Source organism: Protopterus annectens, chromosome 1.part0 (assembly GCF_019279795.1).
Source record: "Protopterus annectens isolate FY-2018-M chromosome 1.part0, PAN1.0, whole genome shotgun sequence".
Taxonomy (NCBI): Eukaryota; Metazoa; Chordata; order Ceratodontiformes; family Protopteridae; genus Protopterus; species Protopterus annectens.
In genome coordinates, this window is record NC_056725.1 from 1,525,377,249 (window position 1) to 1,525,403,412 (window position 26,164).

The following is a 26,164-nucleotide window of genomic DNA, read 5'->3' on the forward strand; positions in this document are numbered from 1 at the left end:
GCAAATTTAGTCAGCCAGAGACAATTGGCATTGGCCTCGACTTCAGAGAAGTAAATGCCAAAAAGGAGCAGTCCAAAGACAGATCCCTGAGGGACTCCCCTTGTGACTGGCCTCTTTGTAGAGGTGGACTCTTCATTTCTAACTTCCTGAGTCCTGTCTGTGAGCCAGTTGGCTATCCACCGGGTGACATGCGGATTTGTATCTAACCTCTTGAGTTTGTCAACAATGCCGTAGTGGGGGTATTGTGTCAAATGTCTTGAGCACGTTAAGGTAGTGTGAACCATTTTGCCCTCATCCATTGCTTTGGTGATCTTCTCAAAGAAGTCCACCAGGTTGAATAGGCATAATCTGCCTTGACAAAACCAGACTAGATTGGGTCCAGTGTCTGGAGGTTTACTGTATTATTGATCATATTCATAATTCTTTCCATAGCTTTGCATATAAAACTAGTGAGACTTGGAGTCTAGTTTCCAGGGTCCATAGATGGCCCACCTTTGTGCAGAGGGATGATTGTTGCTGTTCTCCATTCATGAGGCACAAACCTGTTTGTAGGCTGTAGTTAAATAGCAATTCCAGAGAGCTTGATAGGTCATGTTTCATGCTATTTAGAAGGCATCCTGGGATGTTGTCTGGACCCAGTGATGCAGTGATGTCCTTCTATTCCAATTTTGTAGTATTCAACATATGGGTTTACTCTTCTTGCTCCGCGAATGTCCGGCCAGTGTACAAAAGTTTTCCGTCCTTGTATGGGATGTCTGATGTGGCTCAAGGAATGTGGGCCATAAAAGTGATGCCCGCACACACCAGCCCTCAGAACTTCTCAGCCATCAGTCAAACGCCAGGTGTTCATGCCTTCATGGCCGTCTGATATGAGAAATCAGATAAGTGCCCCATTGGAGAAATTTTCAGTCCTTTCTTTTAATGCTTTTTCATGTCATCCAGGAATGGCAAATGTAAGTTCAGCTATCATTTACCTCATAAGGATTCCCATGATCGGTGCCTCTTTTGTTTGGGCCAGTAACACGATTACAAGGCCTGCTCCATTGTGCAGCTGTCTGTACATGCTTAAGTTGTATTTAGAAAATCAAAGGTGAAAACAAATAGCTTTATGGAGGGAGAGTTCCTCCGATGTACCTACGGAACTGCCAAAAAAGAAAGCCAAGAGTATACGGCCTACCACTTCAGCTGCGCCTCTAGGGTCTGACCCTCAGACATCAGCCTGGTAGAGGAATCTGGATCTCCTGCCTCGGATATAGTGGGTACCTCCACAGAAGCTGCACAATCCCACGCGGAGGGCACATCCATAGAGGCTTTACATGCATCGGTTTCCGACGCCGGGGGGGGCAGTGCTTTTAGTTGGTCCGTCAGATCCCTCCAGTTCCTTACAGACTCCAGGCCTTCCTCCCTTCAGAAGCCTGCCAGGCCTCTAAAAAAGGAGGAGGAAAGGAAGCATATTTCCACTTCCACTGAAAGCATGCCTGACTGGCAGGCTTTCAGCCAAAGTCTGTCTAATGCCTTTATGGCCTTACATCCTACCTCTACAAGGACTACTAACATCCCTCCTCCCATTCTGAGTCCAAGGCCTCAAACCACAGACCCAACCATGAGGGAAGAGGAAGATCTTTGACTCTTCATCAGAAGATTCACTTTCTTACACTTTCCAGCTTTCTTCTCCCATGGGGTATGGTTCCCCAGAGGAAGAATCTGTTTACCCCGACTCCCTAGCTGAGGATTTGACTTTTGGGAAACCATCTCCAAAATGAAAGAGCCTTTTAAGTGGGAGTCCTATGAAATGACTGAGGTCTAAAAAAGATATGACCTCATTCAGATGGATTACCCAAGTCTGTCTGCTGTTCCCCCAATTCTGCCTGCCTTCCTGGATGCCTTCTCAGCATCCTTAAATCCTGACTCTCAACCACCTGCCCCACACAGGCCTGATAGATTTTAGCAATAACTAGGACTGGCCATAGAGATGCATGTGATATAATGGAAGTAAACAGGATATACTACTGTGCTGCTAAATTAATTGTTTTAAAACTGTATAGCTCATCAGATGAGGACCTGAAAGCACAGCTACAGGTTGTCAGAACTTTTTCAGATATTAGAATGTCATTTGGTCTTGATAAATGTGCAAAAGCAACCTTTAAAAAAGGAAAACTGCAGCACTAGGAAAACATCAGTTTGGGGCAAGAATGTGATATAAAAGAACTTTAGCAAGAGGGATTGTATAAATATATGGGAATCGATGAAGGATCAGCAGTAAAACATGAACAAATGCAAATAAAACTTAAGTAAGGAATACTTTAAAAGACTTAAATTAATCCTGAGAACAGCATTGACATCTACGAACAAGATCCAAGCTATAAATAAATTTGCTCTTCCTGTCCTAATGTAAAGTTTTGGAGTGATTGACTGGCCTCAAAAAGTGTTGGATAGATTATATATTAAAATAAGAAGGATGCTTCATGCTCACCAGATGACTTATAAAAATCAATGTATGCAAAGATTATATATTCCCCGTTCCGAAGGAGGGATGGGCCTCCTTGAAATTGATTACATGTATAGATCTGCAATTGTGGAACTCCACACATCTACTGACCTCACAAGATCCAGATGTAGTGAAAGTTTTGAAACATGAGGAGAATAAATCTAAAATGACTTCCCTGCTTAATTTAGCAGAAGCATATCAATGTCAAGCAGGAATGGAAATCAAACCAGAAGTAAATAAAAACCAGGCAGCAACTGAATGTGCCAAAAAAAAAAATAAAGAATATAAGGTGAAGGACCAGATGAGAAGGCAAGAAATGTGGAAAAAACATAAATATAGTTGCAAGTATAGCAAACGTCTGGAAAAGCCTCATGTTGCTCAAGAACAAACTCAGGAACGGTTAAGGGGAGGTGAATTCAAACCAAGAATTGAAAGGTTAATATTGGCAGCACAGGATAGTAGACTACGTACACGCTGGTTTACAAAGTCCATTGAACATGTGGGAGAAACGGACATGTAGGTTTTGTAAAACTGAGTTGGAAACGGTCACTCACCTTGTTCCTGGTTGCGAGACACTAATGGCAGAAGGACTGTATACTGAAAGGCATAATAATGTAGTGAGACTGTTGCACTGGGGATTGTGCAAACATTATGGTACTGAAGTGGCTGAAAAACTCTGGAAACATGAGCCACAAAGCATCGTAGAAAATGATGGTTTATATCACATGGGATCACCCATTACCAACAGTTGAAAAGACAGATGCTAGGAAACCAGATATAGTGGTCCAAGAAAAGAAGACAAAAGTAGCATTGATCATTGACATCGCCACACCCATGACTATAGTGTCTTGCATAGAGAGAGAGAGAGAGAGAGACAAAGCCAATAAAATACCAGGATCTGCAGGCAGAAACGAGAGCAATGTGGAAGAAAGGTACCAAGGCAGTTCCAATACTGGTAGGAGCAACGGGTCTTGTAAAAAAAATAATTTACAGTCATATTTAGATGGGAATGTGAAACGGCCGGGCATACTTGCACAAAAGTGCTTTTCACCAAAGAAGCACTCTCGTGGAAGTATGCCTGTTGTGGAGGTCATACTAAGGTGCGGATAAGGGAAAAGTCCCTTTTTCCCACTGTAGTGCGATCTCTGAGTGAGAATATTAAAGTGGGGGAGGTGTGCAGGGGGGCTTACCTCCCTACATAAGCACTTTTTTATTGTTTTTTAATGTTTTTTTTTAACGCGCTTTAACGAAAGTGCTTTTTCAGGAAAAGTGTGTTCGGTGAATGTGGATTTGGACTATTGAACTTTTGTTCACTAGTCCTAGATCCATTTAGATATGTTCTCAATCCATGTAACTCCGTACGAATTGCAGGAGGCGTCGTTACTGGGCACATTGCGGGTGCTGCGAAGAGTACTTTTGGCTGACATCAAAGATTGAAACAGTACTAGTTTCATGAACTTTAATCATACTTTGACTTAGGAGTGGGGTCCATTCCCATCATGGTATTAGAAACCCCAAAAATTTGGAGAAATTAGAAAAACCTGATTTTATAAATTCCCTGAGACTAAGTACCTCCTTAAGTGTCCAGCAGCAGACCCTGCCACCATCTCCATTTCCCCATGTAAGGCATCTAAACTTTTACCTACCACCACTGTCCTGCCTGCTGACAAAGACAGCAAAACCATGGAGCGTCTGGGGTCTGGGGTAAGAAAATGTACACCTCTGCCACCTTGTCCTTCAAGACTACAAACTACCTGACACACATGGCTAAATATGCCTCGTCACTCCTGGAGAAAGCCCTCAGGGAGTTGTCTGATACTCCAGATTGGGCTGCCAAAGCTTCACTGCCTTCCCTTTTGGCTCTCACCTCACAGGTCACCAGGAACTCAAAGTGCAGCTATGATGCTGCTTGAAGCCTTAGCAAGGTCAGCAGCTGCCTCAAGAAGGTATTCCTGGCTGCGCCTCCTGCCCCTTCCAGATGATTTCAGATCAAAGCTGATTGATGCCCCCCCCACCCAGACAACACAGCCTTGTTTAGTGCAAAAGTGGTAATTTGTTTAAGTCACTTCAGCAAAAGGAGCGATTTGAAACGCTTGCTAGTCCCCCCTATTCCTAAATTTCAAAGAAACTACCTAGCTAAAACACAGTTCATTAGAAAACATTCTCGCCATCTGCTCCCTCTAGGCTGAGAGAACCTACCAGAAAGCAACCCCCTCCAGCTAGAGCTACAACCCCCTCTAGCCAGAGGCCATCCTTTCAAGACAGGGTAGGTAGCATCTGACTACTTGCCAAACCTACAACCACCGCCTCCTCCCTCTCTACCTCTGTCGGTTCGCCTCTCTGCCTCCCTGTGTGGACATCCATCACCTCAGACAAATTGGTCCTTTCAATCCTTCAAAATTGACCTGGCTGTTGTCCTCAAAGCGAAAAGGCATCCCACAACCTCCAAAACAGCTACACCTCCTGCAGTCAGTACTGCAGGCACTGCTGGCTCAAGGCACCATAGAACCAGTGCCCCTCACAGCAAAAGTAAGAGGTTTGTACTCCAGGATTTTCCTGGTTCCAAGAAAGACTGTCCTTTGAGACCAATTCTAGACCTCTCATGGTAAAAACATGTCTATTGTAATTTGTGTGTACTGATCATGTCTAAATGTCTAAATATGTAAACGTATCTAATTTTTCTATGTGGAGCTTTTCTCCTCAGGCCTCTGCTGAAAAACGGCCTTTTCGGCTCAAACACCCCCAGTTAACAAATGCAAAATAAAATAAATATCTCAACCTATTCCTAAAGGTTCCAACCTTCAGGATGATGAACCTACCAACCCTTTTTCCCCTTCTTATTCCCCAGGAGTTTGTGGCCACCTTAGATATATAAAGGATGCCTGTCTTTACATCCTCATAAAGCCCACCTTCAGGAAATAACTGAGGTTCTTGGTGGGCACTTCTCACTTTCAGTTCTCTGCCTTGCCCTTTGGGCTTTCCACTGCACCCAGGGTTTTCACCAAATGTTTGACTCCAGTGATTCCCTTCTGCAGGACAAAAGGGATCCAGATATTCCCTTATCTGGATGACCTTCTGATACAGGCAGGCAGCAAGGAGACCCTCATGCAACATATACGGCTAGTTGTCTCCCTCCTACAGTCTCTGAGATTCCATATAAATTACCCCAAATCCCACCTGGAACCTACTCAAGACATTGTGCTCTTGAGGTGCAGAATTCAGTCAGATGTCATGAAAGCCTACTTTACTCCACAAAAGGTGGAAAACTTGACAGAACACCTACATCTGGTTCTTCAGTCAACAGGATTGACAGCAAGGCAGTACCTCAGGCACCTGGGCTACATGGCAGCCACTATCTCCATGTTACCATTAGCAAGACTTCATATGAGAAAGCTGCAATGGTACCTTCGGTCAGTCTGGACTCAACACTCACCCCTTAGAGTACAGGGACCCTCTCCTACCATGCTATATACTAGAAATCCAGTGGTTGACACAAGTGACCCTCAACCCAGGTCTTCCCCTCCAACCACCCCTACCCACACAGATCATGCACACAGATGCGTCAGACTTGGGCTGGGGAGCAAGTCTTGGGCCATCATACAGTGCAGGGTCTGTGGCCAGAGCCACAAAATCAAGAACACATCAATGTCCGAGAGATGAGGAAAATTCTTCTGGCCCTTTGAGCCTTCCAACCATATCTTTAGAAAGGTCCACTAAAGGTTTTCACAGACAATACCACAGTCCTGTAGTATCTCAACAAACAGGAAGGGGCCAAGCCCTACTTACTTTGCAGACTAGCTCTCCCAGTATGGGAATTGGCCACTTCACAGGCAGACTATCTCAGCAGAACTGTCACAAACAACCACATATAGATCCTTCACAGGGTTGTCTTTCTGGATCTGGTCCACTGGTGGGGGTATACCTGAAATAGACCTGTTTGTCTCCTCCAACAAACAGGTAAGTTCCTGGATTTTGCACCACGACACCTCATCCTCAGGCACTGGCAACAGATGCCTTCTCAATTTCTTGGAAGGGGAAGTTTCTCTATGCATTTCCCTCCCTTCCCACTCATCCAGAAGGTCTTGCTGAAATTCTAGCGGGCGAGACCAAAAGTCTTGTTGGTGACTCCCTACTGCCCAAGACAGCATTGGTTCCCACTACTCTTACAACTATCCAAGGTCAATCACCACAAGTTATCCCATAGAGTGGACCTTCACACACAGCACAAGGGATCTCAAATACACCCACAGTGGCAGTTACTGCACCTCACCCTGTGGCTGATAGGATTCTGATCCCCTTCAGACACCTGTACAATGAGGACATGCTCACTGTCCTGAAGGAGGCCAGGAAACCGAATACAAGAAAATCTTACCTTTCGAAGTGGAAGAGATTTTCTATATGGTGTCACAAAAGACAGTTGGACTCATTTGCATGCGAAACCCCTATAGTTCTGTCTTACCTGTGTGAGTTACTGCAGACAGGCTTGGCGTATTCCTCCATTAAAGCCTACTTGTCTGCTATTTCAGCATACCTTCATCTGGACCCATTTCTAGCATCCAGACTACCAGCCAAGCTCTTTCTCAAAGGGGTTCTTCACCTGAGGCCCCCCAGAAAATCACCCCCACCCCCATGGGACCTTAACTATGTTTTGAAAAAGCTCACGCTCCCTCCATTTGAGCCAGCAGACAAAGCTTCCCTAAAATACTGTACATGGAAAATGTGCTACTTGTGGGCTTGACCTCAGCCAGAAGAGTATCAGAGCTGCAAGCCCTCATGGCTCTCTGACCTTTCTTAGTTTTCCACAATGACAGGGTTACTGTTAGAACTAACCCTTCATTCATGCCAAGGTGGTGAATGACCTCTCCCTGAATCAAGCCATCCACCTACCTACCTTCTTCCCTAACTCACAGGGGGATAGTGAGAGAGTACTTCACTCCCTGGATGTTCACAGACAACTCAAGTTTTACCTGCATAAAACCAAGCCCATCAGACAAGCTGATCAACTCTTTGTCTCTTTCCACCCCAGAGCCCTAGGGAAGGCAGTAACCAACCAAAACACTTTCTGCCTAGATTTCCAAAGCCATCCGGTTCTGCTGCAAATACAGTGGGAAATCCCTGCATGGCACTTTCAAACCACACTCCACCAGGGCTATGACTTCCACAGGTGCCTTCTTCAAAGGTCTGGATAACCTGTACCATTCGTGAAGCAGCCACTTGGTCATCAGTGCACACCTTCACCAAACATTACAAGCTAGACATCATTTCCAAGGCTAGGGTGGGTTTTACCAGGGCTATCATTCACGGATTCCTGGAAACTGCATCTAGACTACCACACCCCCTCCTTCACAGTGAGATTTGGCACTTGTTTCACAGTGAGATTTGGCACTCACCCATATGTTGAATACTGCAACATGGGAATAGAAGGACATAGAAAAGTTGTGTAAAATCTTACCATAACCATAGATGTCCTTCTCTCCCATGTTGCAGTATTCCTTCCAACCTCCTTCCCTTCCTGTTAGGCTGCATTTCCTTTTCTGGGTGGCACAAGGCTGGCATTGCCCTTACTATGACTGGTCCGACTGGGGCTTACAGTTCTGAGAGCTGGTGTGTGCAGATGTCACTTTTATGGCCCACGTTCCTTGAGCCACGTCAGATGTCCCACGCACCATACAAGGACTGAAAACTTTTGCATACTGGCCGGACATTCGCGGAGCAAAAGGAGTAAACCCATATGCTGAATACCTCAACATGGAAGAGAAGGACATCTGTGGTTATGGCAAGATTTTACACAACTTTTCTTTCTTGACCGTAGAGTGTTAGACCCGTTTCCTAGTGATAGCGGGGGGGAGTTGTATTTGATAACATTTCCTGAGGGAAAGTCGAGGGGATGGGAGGAGAAGGGTAAAGTTGGAATTTAATTCATCTGGCAGTAGGCTTAATGTATCTTTTGGCTCTGTATAGGTGGCTCTGTTTATGATGAGCTCTGCACAATTATGTATTGCCTTTGAAGTTACGGACATAGCTAAAGAATTGCCTCATGGATGTCCTTGGCCTGGGAGGCAAAATTTACCTCAAATTTGACTTTGGTAGACTTTTTGTCCTCTGAGTTGCTTTTTTAGTTTGAGACTGCTTTTATCCTGATAGTTGCTGCACCTCCTAATTTTTTGCCATGATTTTCTTCCTTCTGTTATATAGCCCATTGATTTTGTGGTTCCACCAGGGTGGCTTATTTTTTTGATTTAGTTCTATACTACTTCGTGGTGGGTACAGCTGCCTCTATGCAGCTGTTAACATGCTTGTATAGGGTTTCTGTGAACAGCTCTGCATAGGTAGCAGTGTTCTCAGGGTTTGAGGGCTCAGAATATCGCCAGGTTATCACTTAATAGTTGGAAGTTAGCCTTGGAGTAGTTCCTGAATATTCCAGGGTTAGGTGGGGATTCATATTTTATTTTTACTTCAAAGGAGACCATTTTGTGGTCTGACCGTACCAGGGAAGGTATTACACTAGAGGGTGTGCAGCACAGCACTCTCCCATATTAGTGAAGACCAGATCCAGTATGGTTGCTCCCCTGTTTTGTGTATTGACAGTGTGATCCAGGGAGTTTGTGTTTACAAAATTCAGGAATCTCTATGCCTGTATGTTTGGTGTCATGTAGGATTCCCAGTTAATAGTGGGGTAAATAGTCACCAATGAATATGGTATTTGGTTGGATGGTGAATGTTTCCAATAACAGAGGGTGGTGACCTGTAGCTTGCAAGGAAGTGGGATTGGATTTTGCCTATGGTGATTTGAACATGGAGCAGCTCAAGTGCATTGTCAAGACACCTCCACCTTTAGTCCCTGTCTGTGTAGTAGCTGGTCTAAATGTGTGGAAGGCATTATAACCTTGCACTTTTGGTGTGCTTTCTGCGGCTTTAAACCGTGTCTCAGTGACCGCACAGATGTCAGCATTCTCTAGGGTAAAAAGAGCTGTCGGTGTGCTCTGTGTGAATTTAAATAATGTCTCAGTGACAGCACATACTTCAGCATTGTCTAGAGTGTCCAGGGAGTGGAGTTTAGACTTCTAGCATTGAGCAATAATGCCTTTAGATTTTCTTGGTTTTGATTTGCTATTATGGACGTACTTTCAGTCTGGCATAGTCTAAAAAAGCACTATGGTGGTAGTCCTGAATTTAGCTAATATTCAAAAGCCTAGAGGGGAGAGATGGAGACCATCCCTGGCAAAGCAGCGTGGTCTGTTGACCATCTCCTTCCCTGCTCACAGATATTGCACCTCCTTAGAATGACACCGGAATCTCAGCCAATTATTAGTCATTCATCTTTTGTTCTGTTGTGGCATCATCCTTGGAGAAGGTAAAGTGCTGCTCAGTGCTAGGCTCATACCAACCTGGGACACACATTCTGAGAGCTCCATGATGTCTGTTTTCATGTAGTCTAGGGAGTTGCATCTCGGGTCATTTACACCCCACATGGACTATGACTGAGTCATACTGGTATTTGTGGTCCAGTGACCCGAGTGCATGGGTAATGTGGTGGATCCTGGCCTCTAATAAGCAACTGACCATGACTTTCTCCTTACTCAGCCTGAGGAGGGGGACATCAGTTGTGTCTCATGATGGAGTCTCCAGTGATCAGAATGTTGGATTGTGTGGTGGCTTGCCTTAGGGGCTTTAGAAGTAGTGGTTTCATGAGATGTGGCTGTATCTGTTGACGTTGGTGGTGTTTTGAATGAGTGCCATTGGGCCTGCTGAGGGTATTTGTCGTGTACTTTGTCTAAGAGGTCTTTGGGGTTTAGGACGGTTACATTTAATTGCCTCAGGATATGTGGGTCTATGTGTCTGCTTTTGAATTGTGTGTGATGGGTGCAGTGTGTTTATCACGGACAACTTTGTTTACATTAGAAGTATTTGTGTGAGAGCTTTGCCTCCAGTGACATTGTGTAAATACATCTTTGACATACCTATTAGTTTGTTTGAGAATTAACTGGTAGTTTGTAAACATGAGGCAATTTCTACATTGCCTCAGGATGCCCATATCTACCAAGGTCATAACGGAGATAGTGGGAAAGTTCATATCCATGGCAACAGACCCTTTTTTATTGATTAGACAGTTGGACTGAGAATGTAGAGCAATGTCAGGAGTATTCAGTTTGCAACTCCGGGGACCGTGCTAGTCACTGCAGGCTAGTTGTCCTGTGGGCAACTAAGTACTGGAGAAATTTCAGTTGTACTTTTACAGGAAAAATGTTATTCAAGGTGTCTGAGTCTGTACCAGGCACAAACAAACACTTGAGGGGAAACTAATATGTAGACCCTGAAAAATTTAAGGATGAAGTATATAGGCAGATAGTCTGAAGTTAGAAGCAAATCAAGCAGTACTTACTGAAAATAACGAATTAGCTTGTTAAGTGATGAAAAGTGGGGCGTCGCGTGAATGGCTACTGCTTAGCTTTTCCAGTGCTTGTTTCACCACTGCTTCACTCTGCTAGGATACAATGGTCCTTTGCTTTGCTCACCAGAAGCAAGACATTAGCACCAATCACAAGATGAGAAGCAGGCCACATGTTTGGTGAGCCACAGTCTTGTCCCAGGTGGTACAAGCATCTGTAGACTTCTTGTAGCCTTTTTCTTGTAGATGCCTTGAATAGCAACCAGACCAATTAGGAACATCAAGCACAGACCGTCACTGCCCAACCAGAAACAGTCAGGAATCCATGCACTCTGCTCCTTCTCTCACCAAGACCAGAATATAAGCACAAATTCCAAGCTGTCACCTATGAAGCAGTTATTAGGCTTTCCGGTGATCAGCACTCTGCAGGAAATATCCTTGTGCTCCTTCTGTCACCAGGAGAAAACAGAAGCACTAAGCCTCAGAAGACTACTAATAGGCAGAATGTGGGCTCTCCAATAATTGGTGGTCTTGCAATAGATGTAGCAGATTTTAAAGGTAAGATGGGAAAAATTGGTTTGTATCCTAAGCACTGTAGTGTGCACTAAGCAGTTAGATATGAAAGAGGGCATAATTTAAGCTTTAGCTTCCTAAGTAGAGAGCCACTAACTTTAAAAGAGCAAGATAGATTGAAATGGGATGGGCATTTTGTATTCTGGTTCTGTGGAACACATTGGGGTGGCCAGTAAATTTGCATGAATGATTTCACAAAATGATGATTTTTGTGCTTACTCACAACAGCCAATGAAAGGGGAGAGGGAGGGAAATATGTGGTCAAATTAGCATAAGGGGGTAAGCAACTAGAAAGACAGCTGTGTTTAAAGAACACAACAGCACCAGGTTAGGAGAACATTTCTGAAAGACTCGCAAGAGACCCAGGTGTGGTCTTTTTTTTTCTAGTTTTAATATGCAGTTAAAAGCAGAGTACAAATAAAACAGTGTAAAGAAAATAAGTCGCAGTACATAAAATAGAAGAAGGCAGTAAAATAATACAAGAAAGCGAAAGCTAACTAACCTTTCCCTCACAACAAGTTGTGGCAGATCTGGGTGAGCTTTTCCAGTAAAGCTTTGAAATGTTTTATTTTTACCCCTTAAATAGAAGCTTTAGTTCCTGGTTCCACCCTCTGTTCACAGAGAGTTAACCTTAATTGACGTGTTCTAACTTCTGTGCTACTCATAATAGAGAGCGCTGTGGTCTCTTTCCTAGTTTTAATAAGCAATTAAAAGCAGAATACAAGTAGAACAGTGTAAAGAAAGCAAATTACAGTATGCAGAACTGAAGGCGGTAGTAAAGTAGTGTAAAATACCAGCACTACCAGGTTGTACCTCATACCATGCTTTTCGGCCCCAAAACTCGGACCGAACCACAAAAGGAGGGGGAGTATCCATTATCATCAGATACCCACACCTCCAGGTTAGTGGCACTGCACGAAGCATCAGAGACCATCCATGTGCAACTAACAGTGGGCAAAACTGCCTTTCAGTTTGTAGCCTGCTACAGACCACCCTCCCAAACCCAGGAACCCCAATCTGCTTTCTTGAGAACACTGTAGAATATGAAGGTCTCTCCAAACACCATTATATTGGGTGACTTCAACTACCCAAACATAGACTGTGGGAGCACTACTCAAGCCCCAACACCCTCGCCCAACGGTTCCTAGAATTTGTAAACTCAAATGCTATGGAACAACTTGTCACCACTCCCACAAGAGGGGAAAACGTATTGGACCTGATCATCACCAACATGGGGACTCTGTTCCATACCAGAGGTATACCCCTCATTGGTAAGATCTGACCATAAATTAATCTCACTGGACATCCATATTCTGTCCCCACCCCCAGCCAAGGAAACCACGGTGAAGAACTTCTCAAAAGCAAACTTCACACTTCTCAAAACCGAGGTGGAATCCTTCAAAGCCCCCAGGCCAGTGGAAAATATGGCCCAAACCACAGAATCCTTTACAAACGCATTCTATGGACACCTACAGGAATGCATGGATCGTGCTATCCCAAATAAAACCAAGACTCACTCCTCCAAAGGCAGGAGACCTGTCTGGTGGGCCCCAGCCATAAATAAGCTATACAATAGAAGGAGGAAGCTACTACATGATGGAGCAAAATCCCAAAAAGGGGAAGGCATCTCTGATCAGTACTAGCAGGAAACTATGATTCCCTCATAAAATCATCTAAGGCCAGCTTCGAAAGAAAAATTGCACAAGACGTTAAAGATAATAACAAGGCCTTCTTTAGTTATGTCAGGAACCTGGGTGGCAACTCCCAGATATGCTCTGAGTTAGTTCAAAATGACAAAAATACACTGAATCCACAGACATTGCCAACATCCTGGCAGACAGGTTCAGCGCAAACTTCTCCCCCCCCCCTTCCCCCCAAAAGAGCAAATGTCTATCCCACAGAGTGTAGCCTCCCTGACCTCACAGATGCACAGGTGAGAGCTGCCCTCTCCAAAGCAAAAAACACAGCATCAGTGGGACCGGACGGCGTCCTGGGCTGCGTCTTACATGAACTCCAAGAAGAACTGAACCCTCACATAAAGTTACTGTTCAGTCTCAGCCTTACTACAGGATATGTACCCAAGGAATGGCATACAGCAACAGTGGTCCCACTCCACAAAGGTGGTGCCACAACGGACCCCGGAAGCTATCACCCTATAAGCCTGACTAGCCTGGTCTGCAAAGCTATGGAGCGTATCATCATGAAACTCATAAACAAAGACATTGGGAACCTCCAAACACTGGATCTTACCCAATTTGGCTTTAAGGGCAGATCTTGCTTCTTGAAACCTGGTTGACTTCTTTGAAACAGTCACCAAGGCCATAGATGAAGGGAAAGTAGTCCACACAGCTTACCTGGACCTCGCAAAAGCCTTCGACACAATACCCCACTCGGGCATCATAAATAAGCTCACCAGCTTAAATAAACCCCTATGTCACAAGATGGGTTGCAAACTGGCTCAGGGATAAGAACCCATATGGTCAGAATTGCAGGTGCCATGGCAGACTCTAAACCAGTTACAAGTGGCGTCCCACAAGGCTCAGTCCTGGGACCTCTCTTGTTGGGTATATATTTCTCTGAGGTACAGGCTAACATGGGAGGACTATGGCTGACCAAGTTTGCAGATGTCTGCAAACTGGGTGCCATAATCGACTCGCGGACTGACACAAGCATCCTCCAAAAGGGTCACACAGAGACGGATAACTGGTGCCAGAGCCATGGCCTAAAGCTAAATGCCAAAAAGTGCATAGTCATCCCCTTTGGGAAAAACAAAGTGCCCACAAATTACCACATAGGTGGTAATCCATTAAGTACGGAAGAAGTAATTAGGGATTTGGGGACCCAAGTAGATAGCAATCTCTCCTTTGACAATCACGTTGCCAAAGTGATTAGAAAGACCTTCTATATAGCCCACCTTATCACGAAAGGGTTCACATCTAGATCAAGAGAGGTCATTGTGCCCCTCTACTCATCACTCATCAGGCCCATAATTGAATACAATGCCCCATTTGGGTGGTACCTTACCCGACACCTGCAGCAACTGGAAAGACCCCAAAAGTACCTCACCAAGAGGATCAAGGGACTCAAACAGATGCCCTACGCAGTTAGGCTAAAGAAACTCCAGCTCTACTCAGTTGCTTACCGCCTACTCAGAGGCGATGTGTGCCTGACGTATAAAGCCATGTCCAACCCAGAATTAATGGACATGCTCCACCTCAGGAAATCCAAATCCCTTAGAGCTACATGCTCCAGGTACTTAAACGTCAGCACAGAAATAAATAGGACATGCTGGAGGGACAGATTTATATCCCAGAGGCTCCCCTCACTGTGGAACAAAATCCCAATCCATGTTAGGCAGAGTCCCTCAATGACCCTCTTCAAGAGAAATCTTGACTAGTGGATGGGAGATCGTAGGTTTACCCCTGGGATCTCTTCTGTGTCCATATTAGACAGAGGCACAGTAAACTAACCTCAAAAGGGCCATCTTCTGTGACCTACTATACAAGAGGCACAGTCAACTAATCTAAAAGGGTGGCGAAAGCCAAACACACTCTGGCTGGGTTTATAAATGCCCTAGGACAGATAGCCTAGTATCAACCTATGACCCTATAAAATACAAGAAAGCAAAAGCTAACTTAACCTTTCCCTCGCAGCAAGCTGTGGCATAGTCTGGGTGAGCTTTTGCAGTAAAGCATACCCCTTTGTACTAATCCTCTTTTTATGCCCAAGTGGGTCAGTGCGTTGTCTCTTAATCAGTCTATTTGCCCACTTTTTTCCTTTCTCCATAATATGCTAGTGAGAAGGTGCTGCACACTTTGTATGTGCATAGACAACTCAGATTTTATTTCGATAAGACTGACTTTTTTGTAAATCTTATCAGCTCTTTGTTTCATTTCATACTGTATCTTTAGGTTTGGCTGTTTCCAAGCAAACTATTTCTTCTTGGATTTCTAAAGCCATTTCTTTTTGTCATGCCTTCCATGGCAAAAGCCTTTCTTCTGTTAAGGCTCATTCTACTAGGGCTGTGGCTTCTTCTGGTGCTTTTTTCCAGAGTTTGGATACTCGCTCTTTTCTTGAGACAGCTACCTGAACTTCTGTACATACACTTACCAAGCACTGTAAGTTGGATGTGATATCCAGAGCTAGAGCTGGCTTTGCTAGGGACGTTCTTCTTGGGTTCCTGGAGAGCTCTGCTGGTCCATCCTACTCCCTCTCTTCCTGAGCTTTTGCACTGTCCCTATTGTAAGGAATACTGCAACAGTGAAATGGAAGAACATGTTACAGTTGTATAAGATCTTATAACAGTAGTTGTCATTCTCTTAGCTGTTGCAGTATTCACTCCTTCCTTCCTCCCCCTGGTTGTTCTCTTCTGGATGTACTAGTTACCTCTTTTCCTTGGACTGGCATTCCTACTGGGGCTGTCAGTTCTGAGGATGGTATGTCCGGACATCACCTTTATACATGGGGAGCTTACATGTGATGTACGGTGTACCTTAAAGCAACCTAAAGGCTTTGGTATACTGGCTGGACATTAGGCTACCCTGGCAGTGGATCCCTATCGTAAAGAATACTGCAACAGTGAAGAGAAGGACATCTAACATTATGGTAAATTTTGCACACCTACACTTTTCTGGTGCCAAAGAGGGAGGCCTCTTAATACCAGTATTTGATCTTTCATTTCTACATCTCTGTGTGAAAGTTCCAAAGTTCAAAATGTTGACCTTGCAGAACCTCACAAGTGAGTTTGTAACTAGATCTGAAAGATGCTTATCACTATCTTCCCACAGCCATAGGCTTTAGGAACTTTTTAAGGTTCTCTGTTTCTGGGTTACATTTTCAGTTCTGTCAGTTTCCCTTTAGTTTAGCTACTGTTCCAGTGGTATTTACAAAATGTCTAACTCCAGTCATAGTTTATTATAGACTGACTGATGCATCTTTCCTTATTTAGATGAATTGTTTATCTTTGCAACATTTGTATACAGATGTCAAGAGGTATTAAAAGGTTGTCTCTTATGACCAATCTGACCTTTAAGATGAATGCTGCAAAAATCATCCTTGACTCTGATTGACAGGATTTTGTTTCTTTGATGGCCTTATAGATTCTTCTCTTCAAAAGGTCTTCTTAACACAAGATAGATTGGATCTTTATCTGGCATTTTTCCTTAACTTGTTAGTGTCAGGCTTCTGCAAGAAAATTTCTCAGGGTCCTAGAGTTTGTCTATGATTTCTCTGAATCACATGATTCCGCTTGTTCGATTGCACATGACAAAGATGCACTGGTTTCTAAAAAAAAAAAAAAAAAAAAAAAAAAAAAAAAAACATGGATCCAGCATTTGCATTGTCTGGAGTATTAAATTCTAGTTTTGGTCCTTGTAAAAAGGGACAGCTTTTGGCGGAGACAGCAAATTCAACTGAACTCAGTTCTGTCTGTCTGCCGTAAGACCCCAATACAGTTTGTCACCACAGATGCATCAAATTTCACTGGGGAGCATTTTTCGGAGGGGTAAAAATGCAAGACCTGTAGGCTCATAGATGAGTACTAGGCTAGTTGATCTTGTGTGAAATTTTAAGCTTAGCCAAATTCCCTTCTAAAGGTGAGAATCAAACCCTGCATCTCATGTCTGTGAGATAAACATCTTAACTGTTATACCAAGCCCCATTCCCAACTGAAATCATTCAGACAGATCAAAGCACTTTGGTGTAAAAGGTGTTTGCTGTGATCCATGCCTTGAAGTTTCTCCGTCATCTTTAGTCCCCGGGATCTCTCCAAGTGATTGCAGGCAATATCAGTCATGTGGTTTAACAAGCAGGGAGGTAAAGGGGTGTACCCCCAATGCAGGTTGGCAGTGATAGCTTGCAAGTTAGCGCTTCTGCATTACTTTAACCCTCCAGCTTCTTAAATTCCTTCCAAGCAAAACAGTGGCAGACAAGCTGAGCAGTACTAGGGCAGACCCTCACAAATGAAAACTGAATGAGGTGGTCTTCTGGGGATTGATCTATTTGTGGGGGACACCTCAATCGAATCTTTTTGCCTCCTGTCAAAACAAACTGGAAAAGTTTTGTTTCAGGGCTTTTTGTAAGCAATTCTGGGATGTAGGTACATTTTCATTCCCTTAGAAGAAATGTTACTTTATGCATTTCCACACGTTGTACTGGTTTCCAGGGTGACTCTAAAGATTCAGAAGGATATCCTAAAAATGATTGTGGTGACCCCCTTTCAGCCTGGGCAGCATTGATTCTTCCTTATGGAGCTGGCCAGGAGCAATTATAACAAACGTTCTCACAGACTGGATTACTTGCACCAGACTGAGTGTTTGGTATACCCCAATATCAATGAACTTCAACTAACTGCCTGGATGATTCATTTTTAATACCTTTTAGACACTTATTTCATGAGGAAGTGCATCAGGGACTAAATGAGGCAAGGAAGTCTGCTGCTAGAAGATCCAGTATTAGTAAGTGGAATCAATTTTTCCATTTGGTGCCTAGCCAGTAACCAGGAGCCAGTCATGGATTTTGTACCACTGGTTCTCAAATATTTGAGTAACTTTCCTGTGGCCGTGCTTATTCCATTTGAATTTATGCACCCATGGATCCTCCTCTTTATCCGTTTGTTGTCAAACAGTTGCTGAAAGGAGTTTTACATGTGAGACCTTGTAAGCAAATTGCTCCTCCATAAGATCTCAGCTGTGTGCTAGAGAAATTGACTGTCACCTTTTGAGTCTGCCCGTCAAGCTGAGTTTAGGTTCTTGATTTGGAGAACTGTACTCATCTTTGCTTTGACATCTGCAAGATGATTATCTGACATGCAGGCTTTCATGGTGGGTTAACTCTGATTTTTCGTAAGGATAGAGTCTTTCTAAGAAACCCACTCATTCATGCCTAGAGTAGTTTCAGAGTTTATTTTAAATCAAGTCATCATTCTTACATTTTTCTACCCAGCAACTAAAAAACAGGGAGAGAGGATTTTGCATAATCTGGATGTGCATATGCAGCTCCGGTATTATAATGACAAAACTAAGCCTTTTAAACAGCTTATTGGCTATTTCTTATCAAGGGGGCAAAAAAATCAGTATCATGTGTCTAAACAGATGATTTCCAGGTGGTTTCCTCAACTTTATTTGTTTTACTCACAATGACAAATCCATTCCACTAGAGCTTTGTCATCTTTGATGGTATAGTGGAAAGGAGTGAACTCTAGAAGCATTCTGGAGGCAGCTTCTTGGTCCTCTGTACAGTTTTACAATCTGGATTAGTTTTCTCGGTCCAAGTCAAATTTTGCTGGGACCATTCTCTAGGCACTCCTAGGTCCATGTCCATCTTCTTCTGTATGGATAGGCTTTGGCATTCAACCAGTACAACATAAGAGCTACTGCAGCAGTGGGAATGATAAACATAGTACAGTTGTGCAAGTGCAACAGTAGCCAACCCACACTCCATTCCCCGTACATTTGCATATAGTTGTAGTTGAGGTGTAAGGTAGGGTTGTGTTTTTTCCTTTGTTTTATTGTCTCTTGATTGGTTACTTCAGGATTGTTGGCTCTTCTCTCATTGTACGAGCAAGAAAGTCCCGAAAAAAACTTCATCTGAGGATTTCTGTCCTGAGGGTTAGTCAGTCAGCAGTCAAGAGTGAAGGAGTTGGGTGGCATAACCTTTTGAAGCTTGATCAGTTGATTCTAGGCAGAAAATGACCCATGTAACGTAAGGCCTACTGCAGCAGTGAATGATTCAAACATCTACCCTTATGGTGAAGTAAACATCTGTACTTTAAAAAAATAATCTAAAGCTATTTTTCTGAGGTAAAATTTTTGGTAAGCGTTTTTTTTTTCTGTGTTTTATATGGAAAAAGTTGCCTTTTTGACACTTCTGTTTTACTAAATACTGCTGCCTGGCTTCCCTGGTAATTGAGCATTTTTTCTGGCTTGACCGTGGAGCAACCTACCAGTTCCTTGGTGATTCTTTCTTCAAGCCACAAAAGGAAAAAAATGACTAGCTTTTGCCACCTCAGCTGGCTACTTTAGTACATCAGCCACAAATGGGTGACTATGCTTCTGCCATTTCTGGTTCCTCAGACCCTTAATCTTTTTTCCCTGACTTCCTGTGGTGTAATCCCTACAGCCATCATGTACCAGGGGTTAGACTCCTTCTCTGTTGCTGTTGGCGTGCCCTTGGCAGCCCACCCTTGTCAGGGCAGGGAATTCTACTCTGCCTAGACAGAATGCCATGCCTATCCATAGGAAGGTTTTTCCATGACCGAGATAAGTCTACTTCTTGAGAAATTACTGTCAAAAGAAATATTAGACCTATTTCATCTCTTGCTTCAGTCACTTTAGACAGGAGTGATTTATTGGGCTTAGCTCAAGATTTTGTTCAGGCTCTTGACCCTTCAGTTTCTGCTGTTTCTGGTAAAAGGAAAAGAGATTCTTCATATTCTGAAGAGGCTCAAGTTTCTGAGCATTTAAAACGATTGTGAAGGGATAGACTCGTTTCCTCTGATTTCTGATTTGAATTTTGAGAAGATCATTGCTTCTGCCAGTCCCTTTGGTCTTTTTCCCTGAAACTATTTCCAGAATGAATCTGTTTCATTGGAAAGATAATGATATTCTATAGTCCCTAAAGAAGTACTGTGATTTGTTGCAGTTGGAGTTTTCCAGAGCCTACTGCAATTGCTGTTCTTTTTGCACTGGAGAATGTTTTTGTCATAGCCTGTAACTTGCCTGGCAGCTAGCCTGCTGCCACAAGAAAGCGGATAAGTTATTATACAAAGTTCTTCAGTACATTTTTATATACACATTCCAGGTCAAACCTAGAAGCTGTTGCTGTTGCTCTAGTTTTCTCATCTGCTGCTGCTAAACTTTTGGTTAATAACCAATCCCTCTCCTTTTGACAAGGATGGGAAAGATTTTGATAGATTTGGGGGAAAAGTGTATTCCTCTGTAACACTTTGTTTTTTTTAGAATTCTGAGCTCTCAGGCATAAATGTTAGATCTGATGTCATTTTCAGTAATTTCTCAAAGTATGGGTCTGTGATCTGATCCTCTGATACGACTCCGCCAATCTCTCCAGATTCTTTGATCCGACTCATAAGCTCCTCCCTTTACCCATATTGCCCCTTGCTTGCCAGAATACCACAGATCTCGTTTGTTGCTCTAGCTCTTCGGTCGGGATTGTGTTCTCTTGAGCTCTAGGGTGCCTAGTTAGGTATTGTGAGTAAAAATAGAATTTAATTTTTCTTTTTCTTGTTACTGTTTGTACCTGTTTAGCCCTTCCTCTCTCCTCTCTTTTCTCTTACCTTTGTGGTTACCATTTAGGTAGTGTTATTGTACCTTTGTTGGTACTAGGCCTTTCCTAATTTTCTGTATCTGTCAAGGTATTCTTTCTACCATTCTTGGTAGATCATTTTTATTTTCTTTTTCCCTTTTTTGTAATAATAATAATAATAATAATAAATAATAATAAATCGTTGTAGTCGCATCTTGGCTGTTTAGTAGTTGGTGTAGCTGACAAGCCTACCATTTTTAAGAAGTGCACTTCCTGTGGGCATAAAATGCCCTATTCTGATGTCCACAGGGAGTGTGTGTATTGTTTACACCCTTCACATTTGCATATACCTTGCGAGATATGTGCCGGCTTTAATTCGAGGACAGTTAACAGGCAGAATAAGTTGATCCTGAAGGGTGTTTTGCCAGCTTCTTCCTCCACTACTGCTTCTACTTCTGGGACTCAGACCCCTTCAAAAAATGCAAAGGTCATCGGAGCCCAGGGAGCGCAAGAAGTGCTATCTTATGCAGTCTCCTGCACCGCATTTGAACCCCCCTCCAAAGTCAGAAAAAGTGTTTGATCTGATACTTTTGGATCCAACATGCTCTACAGTAAAGTCTCCTTGGATCTGGAGTCCTAGACTTTCTCTGGAGCGCTTTTCTCCTAGGCTAAGGTCTCCAATTTTACAGGGGACTCCCAGGAGGTTGTCCCACCCTTTTTCCATGTCTTCCTCAATCAGGTCCTCCCGAAGTGTTTCCAAGGCAGATGTGGACAGGAAGATGAGGACATTCCTTAGAGCACAAATCCAGATGGGGGTGTTGCTGGCTCGGTCTCCCATTGGATCCATGAGCCTTCAGCCATCTTCACACCCCATAGTAACTCCTGCAATCTGACCCACTGTTTCTGCTCTGTCTGATCGAGACTACTGAGAGCTGAAATGTCAGATCCAAAGATACCACCTTCTTTGACTCTTGTTTCCCTGACTCATTCAGCACTGATCCCTACTGAGCAGGATGAGTCTCGACTCTGAGGTTTTTAGAGCAGTCACTCTCTCTTGGAGCCATGGCACTGGACAGCTTGGGTCCGACCTCCTTGATGGAGAGGAGATCTGGAAGGGGTGGAGAACTGGCTGACAGCTTTGATTCCGGCAAACTTCTTTTCTACTACTTCTGGATACTGCCCTTGAGGTAATAGAGAGAGTTTCCCCTTATCCCAGGGGAATCTTCTACTCTCACTTCCTCAGATCCCGTACCTGTTCCCCCAACATATTTGTGCTGCAAGTCTCGTCACTGTTTTCTACAGAGACAGCCAACCCATAAGATATTCCAGATGGTTCCTGTTCGGGAACTTCCTGTCTCTTCCAGTATCTCTCCAGAAGATCCCATTCAAGAGGTCCACTGGAAGAGAGCATGCAAGAGGAGGCAGTTAGACTCCCCTCAGAAATCTTTGACTGAGGTCACTGATTTTGATGAGGAGGCAAGTCCCCTTGGTCCCCACATGAGGCTGTCTCTTTCAGAGATATTTTAGAGATCCTACACCAAAAAGGGGTTTGGCCCTCCCAAAGCCCTTTCCAAGAGAATTCTTTGTTCTTGGAAGTCTCTGGTTCTGGCCTATCCGTCTTGTGTTAAAACCCTGATGGTTGACCTTGTAGAGCTTTTCTCCCACCGGGTGTGGAAGGAACTGGACACTGGAGCCTACCCCCTGCAACCAGACAAGATTCTAGGAGCCCCCAAAGGTGGGCAGTTTTGGAGTAAAGGGATCCCTGTAGATGCTATGGTTGTGGCAGCAGCCACCAAAAAGGAAGTAGCCTAATAGAGTTCCCCTGTCCACACTCCTAGTTGGAGAGTCTAGGGCGTTGGACAGATTTAGAAAGCACATTTACACTTTAGCGACCTTCACCTGGCAGTCGCTTAACTACCTGGCACATTTTACCAGATTACAGAGAGATTTGATCAAGAAACTCTGTCTACCCCAGGGCCCATATAGGCAGAGGAAGAGAAAATGTAGTCCTCCCAACTGACCTCCCTACAATCTGTATCCAATGCGTCCATGAGGTTAATATCTCACGCTGCTGAAGGTTCCTCATGGGCTGCTGGTTCAAGCTTAGCCATCAAAATACATGCCTGGATGAGATTGTCTGGTTTTGCAGAGCCCTTTAAATCCTGTTTCATCAATGCTCCTTTTGATTGATCTTCCCTATTTGTGTCCATAGTTAAAGATGTATTTTCCTGCAGTGAGCAAGATGGAAAAACCTTGGTTGCTGTTGGAATCTGTTTCTTTTCTCCACAAAGACCATTCTGTAGGAATCAGCGTAGTAGTAAGAACATGTGGTTCAGAAAATCTCAAGGACCTTTTCAGGACTCCTGTGGGGATTTTTCTCCCAGAGGGGGAAATAATAAAGGAAGACTCTTGTCCTCATGACAGATGGGGTTCACAGAACCAAGGGTCTCAAGCCTTTCTCGGATAGACCTTTTCAGTGCTCTGGAAAGGTTGCCTGTTTTTTCCTTTGGAGGCATTTGGGGGGGGGTGCTTTTCCTTGCACCCAAATGCCTGGACAGCCATCACAAGTAATTCTTGGGTGCAAAGGATCATATCCAGAGGATACCTCATACCTTTTTCACAAAACCATTTCAAAAGAGACATCTCCCTGATGTTCCACCCAATCAGAGAGAGTTAGCAACTTTAGAAATTCAAAAGCTGCTAGGAAAGAGTCATCCAAAAGGACCCACCAGACCAAGCATGATCTGGAATTTACTTGAGGTTCTTTTTAGTACAAAAGACATCAGGGGACCCGAGACCTATTCTAGATCTCAGTCATTTAAATCAATTTGCAAAGAACTCCAAGTTCTGGATGGTCACGATTCAGTCCATTCTGCCTGTCCTACAGAAGGACAACTGGATGTGCTGTAGAGATCTTCGAGATGCGTATTATCACATCAAAATAAATAGGCAATTTCGAAGATATCTGAGCTTCCAACTGGGAGGCGGTCATTGCCAGTTCAGAGTCCTGCCCTTTGGTCTCACCACAGCCTCTGTGGTGTTCACCAAATGTATAGTTGTGGTGAGAGCTCATATCAGACTGTACGGATTCAGGGTGTTTCCTTATCTAGATGACTGGCTCCTTTCCGCAACAACATAGCATCTTCTACAGAAGGCCAGGGATTACTTACTCCCATTGTGTCCATTCCTAGGAATCTCCATAAATCTTTCCAAGTCCCAACTTCAGCCAGTTCAAGTCTTGGAATTTGTAGGAGCTTGTCTGGACCCAGTCTGATAGTTTGTATTCTTACTACAGAGTAGAATTCATTTCCTAAGATTACATGTCAGACAGATTCTGAACCATCCCTCTCCTCCAGCAAGACTGGTTCTTCAAGCCTTAGGTTCAGTGGCTGTAGTGATCACCCAATTACCTATGTCTCGCCTTCACATGAAAATTCTTCAGTGGACCCTGTCGGTACAATGGTTGATGCTTTGTCATCCTTTGAAGTATTCCATAAAGATTTTGTGACCCTGCAAGGATTCACTACTTTAGTGGATCCAGTCCAACGAGCTTTGTCAGGGATACCTATTTATCTTTCCTCCTTCAAGCCTGCACTGTCTGCGGACACCTTTCAGTTGGGGTGAGTGGGTGGGGGTTATTTCTCGGAATGGGCTATTCAGGGTATGTGGTCCCAAAAGAGGCCAGTTTGTGTTAGATATGAGAGCATTCCTGTTAGGGTTGCAGGCCTTTCAGAGCTCTGTCTCTCCAGGTACAATTGCTAACCAGATCGTATGTCAGTGGTTTGGTATATCAACAAATGGGGGGACAAGATCTTCTCCCCTTTGCTAAGAAGCAGTGCGAGTCTGGCAGTGGGCGATCTCCTCCAGCTGTTTTGTTTTAGCAATGCACATTCCAGGGAAATCCAACATCTTAGCCAATAAGCGCAGCAGAACTCCACTGATGCTGCATGAGTGGTTTCTCAATCTTGTGACAGAAATGATCTTTCGTCACTGGGGTCAACTTTGCTGCCACCTCTTTGCCTCTACCTTCAACAAGTGCAGCAGGTTCTTTGCCATAATTCCCCCTCAGGGCGAGTCACCGAGAGATGCTCTAGTCCACGTTTGGTCTCCTGTGTGCTTATCCTCACCTTCCCTTAATACACAATTTTCTCCAGAAAGCACAACGGTTGAAGAGCAAGGTAATCCTCATTGCCTATTTTTTGCTTTGGCAGGTGTGGATCACATTCCTATGGTCTTATCTCTGTCCGCTTTGAACACTGGACCCAGTCCATATCTACTATCGCATTCTTTGGGAATGATTCATCTGGACATTCAAAGCCTCAAGTTAACCACATGGTTTCTCCAATTCCAGTGATGGCTGGGACAATCCAAGCTTCCCTCTCTAGTTTGTCAGATTTTATCCTCATCTCAGAAACCTTCAACCAGAAAGATTTGCGAGAGTAAATGGAAGAGATATTCATACCGAGACAAAGAAAGCTGGATCCTTTTACAGCTCAAATTCCTGCTGTATTAAATTTTCTGGCATCGATTTTTCAGGATGGTGCCAATTTCTCCGCTGTAAAAGTCCAGCTTTCAACCATCGCTAATTACCACATAGGACAGAATGTCTTCCTCCCCCATCTTCTTCTAAAGGCTTTTCTGAAGGGTACTCTTCTGCTTAGACCTCCAGCAAGCGGCCCTACTCCACCCTGGGATCTGTTTTTTGCAAACTTTAACCCAAACCCCCTTTAAGCCTTCGGCTAAGTCAGACCTAAAAATTTCTGTCTTGGAAAACAATTTTTCCTGTTGCCATTAATCAGCAAGGCGAGTTTCTGAACTCCAAGCACTCCAAGACCAGCTTATTTGATTTTTTTTTACAAGGACAGAGTGACTTTACATACAAACCTTTCCTTCCTGCCAAAAGTTGTTTCTAAGTCAAACATGATGCAAGTAATTCATTTACCAGTCTTCTTTCCGAAATTTGACAATAAGGGAGAATACATGCTACATCTTTTAGATGTACATAGACAACTTCATTTTTATCTCTGTAGAACAAAAGGATTTCAAAAAAAACTGAGCAAATTGGGAAAACCAGTATCTAAAGTCATCTTGGCAAAATGGGTAACAGATTGCATTACCTTTGTATGTTCGCTAAGAGGATTCTCTTTGCCTAAATCTCCAAAGGCTTATTTCACTAGATCCATGGCTACATTGTGTGCCTTTTGGGCCAGCGCTTCAATTGATATTTGTGCTTCGGCCACTTGGTCCAGTTCCCATACCTTTATTGCTCATTACAAGTTGGACATCATATCCAGGAGCAAGGATGCTTTTGGCTCAATGGTTCTCCAGAATATCCTTGCATGAAGGCCATGCAAGATTACCATAGCTGGGGACTCTGTCCCATATGTTGAGGAATGCATGAAAATGACATCGGATATTAAAGGTAGGTACTCACCATAACTATGCATCTGTGT

The 26,164-nt window shown here is 43.7% G+C and overlaps 1 protein-coding gene across 1 annotated transcript in view; it reads left to right on the plus strand.

Annotated features, from left to right (window-relative positions):
• GGA1 (golgi associated, gamma adaptin ear containing, ARF binding protein 1) overlaps positions 1-26,164 on the plus strand; it is a gene marked incomplete in the record, with an annotated part of 1,948,856 nt that overhangs the window by 757,610 nt on the left and 1,165,082 nt on the right.